The sequence below is a fragment of the Pseudochaenichthys georgianus genome, chromosome 14, assembly GCF_902827115.2.
Source record: "Pseudochaenichthys georgianus chromosome 14, fPseGeo1.2, whole genome shotgun sequence".
Lineage (NCBI taxonomy): Eukaryota > Metazoa > Chordata > Actinopteri > Perciformes > Channichthyidae > Pseudochaenichthys > Pseudochaenichthys georgianus.
The window spans coordinates 30,047,442-30,053,441 of record NC_047516.1 but is presented as its reverse complement, the minus strand read 5'-3'; the positions used below and the strand labels follow the sequence as shown (position 1 = coordinate 30,053,441).

Sequence of the window (6,000 nt, the reverse complement as noted above, 5' to 3'; positions counted from 1 at the left end):
TGATGGAGTGTATATGTGGAAATAGATGCATCTCATCAGCTGACTATGTTTTTGGCCACACTTTATAAGCCTGACTATAACCACCCCTTCTCTGAGGTGCAGGCAGCGTCACAAACAAATGATGGTCCTGATAGACTACAAAAATATTCGGTGTGCAGATCTTTGTTTTCATAATAAAAGTAGTTTCTTAGTGAATGTCCTCATAGTCTTAACATCTCATACCATCAGCTTTTAATTTTCCTCTTGGATGTTCTGCTTGAACCTCAGAGAAAGTGGAGATGCTGAGTCGTGTCTTTCAGGCATGTCCTTTCCTAACAAAAATTACAGGAAACATAAAACATATTATTGCAGAACAAGTGTGTTATTTATGAAAGAGGTGTGTTTGTGTGTTTAGGGGCTGTAGATATAATTATGTTTTAATTGTAATCAGATTATGAATGAACAGTATGAAATTCATCAACATTGAAATATATTTTATTATCAAAATAATATTTAACTGTTACAAAACGTGGTGCAACTGTAGAAGCTTGCTCTGTTGTCCCACTGAAAGAATAACTTTTACCACGTTTTTACAGACAATATTGAGAGATAAATAGTAGCAGTTCTCACTATGTGTTAAATATCTTTTCCTTCAATACATTAAATTAGAAAGCTGACAAAGTCATATTGCTTGTTAACATCTAAATGTAACCTTTTGCATGGAAAAAACCCTCAACTTAACTGATGTGTAGGTGATCTAGTATTTAGTATTGTTTATTGGAATGTATATCAGTGTATTAAAGTCAATACTTCATTTATTTAAACCAATATCTTTCTTGATTCTTTGTACAGTATGACAAAAATAGTCTCTGTACCTGAGCTGAAGTTCACTGCTGTGAGGAGTCCAGTTCTGTCTCTCACTCTCTGGTCCAGCCTGTCTGCATCACCTGGACATTTTAAACAAACAGATATATATATGTAAAGAACCATGTATACAAACAATATAACTGATTCTCTTCTGTTGAACATGTTGGATTGTGTATTGTCCGAGTCAGGGTCCTTTTTATTTTACTGTAACTTTGGAAGTTGTGTTACCAATGCTTACTCTTTATTTGATATCAATTTGGTAATGCAATTAATAAAAACAACAAGGTTTGGGTTCGTTCTTCAGATATGACTGACGTTAACGTGTAAACTCAATAATGAACTCCAGCTCAATAAACCATATTGTAATATCTAAGTAATCATCTTGAAATATGACATAAATAATTGTAATATACACATATCCTATTGTGAGGTTGATTTCACATACACTACTTTGACGTTAGCTAAATAGAAAATAGCATGGATAATTTACAAAGGCTTTAAAAACCCAGCAGGAGCCCAAGACAATTATAAAACTTGTCATTATTTCAGCACAGTTCAATCGGTTTTATTTTCATAAACGGTTATCAACCGTTAGTGCCAAATCAGTAGGCTATAATATATGAATTACTGCTGTATAGACTACAACCACTACTTGTTTAGCTAGCATAAACTCAACAAAGCTTGAGTTAGCTGGCTAACTGACGTTATTTTGCCGCTAAACTGCACGATATAAAATGGTGGTATTCAAAGTGGATTTAATCCTCAATCACAATAATAATATTCAAAGTAATACTGGGCAAGTAATGGGCAAATCTTAACGTTGATTGACACGTCATGTCAGCGGACTGGTAGCGACCATAGACGGTAGCGACACGAACCGTTAGCCCCGCAGTCATCCGGTTCGACCTGACTGTGGCTGTGACTGTGTGCCTGACCCGAGCCTCGTTGTTCTGATAGCTCCTCCCCTTCGCTCCAACCCCCCTCCCTCCCCCCACATCTACAGGTGAAAATTACTTTTGCGACACATTTATCGCAAGAAGTGTAGCAAAAGTCAAGACCACAGATTTGTCGATTTATACTGCCATAGAGCAGATTCGTCAAGTTGTAATGACTGATTTGAGAGGTGGTAATAACCAAGTTGCAGTTGTAATGGAAAATATATTTAAAAAATATGTATTTTTCTGCAAGTGAACATTTCATCACTAAGTTCATTTTTTTCTACAAGCTACAACACTTTTCTTCTGTGACTTCAAATTTGGTTCACAGTTACGTGGATATTTTATACAAGTGTAAATGTATGCACACAAGCTTCAGGTTTTACACGCTCTCTTATTTTGCACCATACCGAGAATAAAACGAATGTCGGCCATGTTTTTTTTTCTGCTGGGAGAAATTTGAAGATCACCTGACATAGACGCCAGCCATTGGAAATGAATGGTGAAAAAAAACGTAGGGATCTTACAATTTCAGAGGCGTTTTTGTAGAAATACTACGTCCCAAGTTGTGGACCAATGTAGTTAGTACACGTTTTTTTGTGAGACTGGGTTGGAAATACCTATAACAGTCATTTAGTGGAGATTAACATTATCCCTATTAACATAGGTGACAGTCATATCAGTTTAAATTTAATTTGTGTTAAATTAAATGTAGGCAGCACCCGAGTGAAACTTTTGACATGGTAGCCGTTGCGCCCCGGATTGTCTCAGGGTGGAAACTTCCGTCCACCCCTCGTTTCTTCATTGCTGCTGCACCTAATCTGTGTTTTACAGGTTAGTAGTTGGTAAAATGATCAATGTAAACTGGTGTACATTCCCTGTGTTTTAATAATCGTTTTCGTCTAACTTTAGAAACTTTGAAAATACACTATCGGCTTTTCTCAGATACCGCATGTTTGACTATCAATGAGTAGGCCTATTTATTTAACCTGGGTAAAGTCTTGCAGGCACGTTAGCCTTGGCTGCAAGGATTGTGTTTTATTTTAGCTGAGTTGGGACTTACAGGTTTTAGGTTTAATAACTTTACACAACGGTTTTTATTTTGGCTCTTACATCTGTTAATGGCTTAAGAAAATTGGAATAGTGTTAAGTGCTGGATAATATTACTGTTTGATTTTACAGAACTGTACTTGTTATTTTAAAATGTTGATATTGTAATTAATGTTGCTAAAATGTGTATGGATATTTTTTCACTTAAGCTACAAATGATGGAGTGATACAGAATTTGACACTCATGTGATGTTGTGTTATGTGTATTTGGAGGGTATTTGAAAAAGACACAATCTGGCTGTCAAACTGAAAGCTCTTTCTTTCGTTGCTACTGAACTTTATCTGTATTCTACATATGTATTTTGTATTGCTGTGGTACCAACGTTGGTACCAGTAGCACTAGCACATGCATTAATGTTTTTTTTTTTACATAGTCTAAAAGTCCCTAAACAGCAATGGCCTAAATTCTATGACTGGAAAGCTGAGACTCCCAGCTGTTTTCATTTGCGATGTTAGTCCTAGTATAAGACACTTTCTTTCAAACTTGACCTCAATGTATAAAACAAACTGACCTCACAGCCTTATGAAACTTAACAATCACAAAATACAGATTGAGGTTATTCATAGGACACATACATTGTGTTTTTATCTTCACAGTTTACTGTATATTTGCTACTATGTAATGCTGTTTTAATTGTATTTTGAGATGTTTAAATTCTAGAATCGTTTATTTCAACTCTTTAATTCCTGCCTTGCTTTTGTTTCCGAATTTGAGATCAATAAAGTACCTCTTATCTTACCTCTTATCTCATCTTATTTCCTAGCCACATTGACAAAAATGAGTTTTCTGAGCAGTTTCCATAACAGAAGTGGTAGCCATCCAATTGAAAGATTACATTCTAAATAGATTCCAGTTGCAGCAGGGATTTTTCTGTTCCTCAAGTTCCAAATGTTATATTTAAGAATTTGTAATCAAATCTGTGTTCAGAAATTGTTAAATATTTACCAAGTCTGTAACGAGGGATACATAATAAAGCATGGATGGCCATCACATACTTCATATCCTTCATACTGTAATGTCCTAAACACTCTAAATTGTGAATAACAGAGCAAATTCACTTAGTGCCGAGTTACATCTCAATGTAATCTTTTGGTTCCCAGCTTTCAGATGAGGTAGACAACTTCCATGTGGAATATGCTTTGTATCAACCCCTAAATATCCCCTTCCCCCTTGAAAAATACAACAAGGGTCTATGCTAAGGTGTGGGGGGGGGGGGGGGGGTGAAAGAGGTTAGTTAAGTTTACAAAGTTTGACGTTTTAGAGGACATGAAGTTTGCTATCAGTTGAGAATGGGGAAATCTAAAATGCTAAGAGAAAACAAGATATTTCCATTATGTTACTCTCAGCTTCCTTCTGCAGTTATGACTGTTGATGCTATGCCAAAAAAAATCTCATAATGTAACTGTCAAGTGAGCTGGTGGTTGTCTCATGCATACATCAATTCGTAAGTGGGGAAAATGAGATAGACGCAGGTTATTTTCACTGCCTCTGCTTTTCACTCTCCCTGTGGCTGTGAGTCGCTAAACAAGAATACAGAGATGATTCCATGCAGGCTTTCTGAGCCAACTATCAGTGTCAAGAGGTTACCGTGTGACAACTCCAATAACAACTAAGCTCTCAGCTGTCCCGCTTTATCTGACATCCATGCCCTGTTTCAGCAAACAGCGAGCCTACTTTAATAACTCAGGAAAAGCCGGCTACATTTATAGGAGGCATGAAAGATATTCACATACAACTTTACAGGCACAATGTTAGATTCACGTTGGATATAAAGCCTGTGCAGACTATATGGATATGATGATAATCGTAAAAAATACATCAAATGAGTACAAAGAAATTATTTCTCTGCACTCTGAGGGAAAAGAGAACAGCAGTTTTTTGTGATAACAGAGAATGTATTAATGAACACAACCAACCATGCGCATGAGTTAATATCCAAATGGATTTTTGCAGACTCTTTCATTTTTAATTTATTTTTATGATAATTTATGATGATATTAGAACTAGCCTGAGTGCAGCCAGAATCCTTTTTTTCCTTACAATGATATTTGTTCTAATGGGTGCGCTTGTTCAAATCAAACCATCCATTTATTTTAGGCCAACACAAATTGTAAAATATTAACCAGACTGTTCAAATTCATACCGTGTGTAAACTTGTCCATACTGTTTGCTGTGGTAGCCTCCAGGTACAGACGCGCTACAACCCAAAACACGTCCATTAGGAGAAATGCGCTGCACTTTCACAAACAATGCAAGTCTAAAAACACGAATACGCCAAAACACATGCAAATGGAAGAAATATCTTCACCAACTCCACATCACATGCTACGCATTTAAAAAACATTCACAAACGAAGGAACCTTGTAATCCCCTAATGTCAACAAGTGCTCAGGTTCCACTTTCTGTTGTGTTTTCAGCTTCTTGCGTTTTCTTTTTTTACCATTTGTGTTTGCAGCATTTGGTTTATGCATTACTTTGAGTAAACTCTGTGCATGTTTTGTGAACTTGGTGAATGTTTTCTAAATGCTGCGTGTGTGTTGTCAATGTTTTGGCACATTTGTGTTTTTTATTTGCATCGTTTTTGAAACTGAAGCGCATTTCTCATAATGGAAATGTTTTGCAACGTTGTAGCGCGTTAGCACTTTTCGGCCACCACAGTTCCCTGTGTTAAACTAGCAACCTCTCCATTTAGCGTGTCTGTCATTTGTGAGACACTTGTTTTTCATGCGCTGGTCCATTGTGGGCTATTACGCTTCCATAACATGTCTCCTTTCAGACTAGTGGGAGAGAAGCACCTACAATATAAATGTCTGTTTATTTTCCTAACTTTGCATTTTTTTCTCCAAAATCAACCAAAAGTTAACATTAAATAATGTCTTGTATGCATATGTTTGTGACCCACTTGTTATCAAATGTTGATTGCCCATAGATTGTTTACAGATGATATTGACAGTTCTGAAATGAGTATGTCATAAAAGGAAGATATCCATTGATTTGGGTTTCCAACGTGTTAAGAGGATTTTTGTTGTTTGCAGTTAAGCCAGCAAAAAGCCCCCTTTTCTGATTGTTTTATACATTTAGAGAAAAAACCTTGTTCAGCAATCAATG

General features: G+C 36.3%; 1 long non-coding RNA gene across 1 annotated transcript; it reads right to left on the bottom strand.

The window, feature by feature from the left end:
* Nucleotides 1–214: 214 nt before the first annotated feature.
* LOC117458420 (uncharacterized) lies at nt 215–3,721 on the bottom strand. Its single transcript, XR_004553436.2, has 3 exons — nt 3,632–3,721; nt 855–926; nt 215–311 (listed from the first exon to the last, which is right to left on the bottom strand). It is a non-coding gene; the product is annotated as an uncharacterized lncRNA (long non-coding RNA).
* Nucleotides 3,722–6,000: the final 2,279 nt, after the last annotated feature.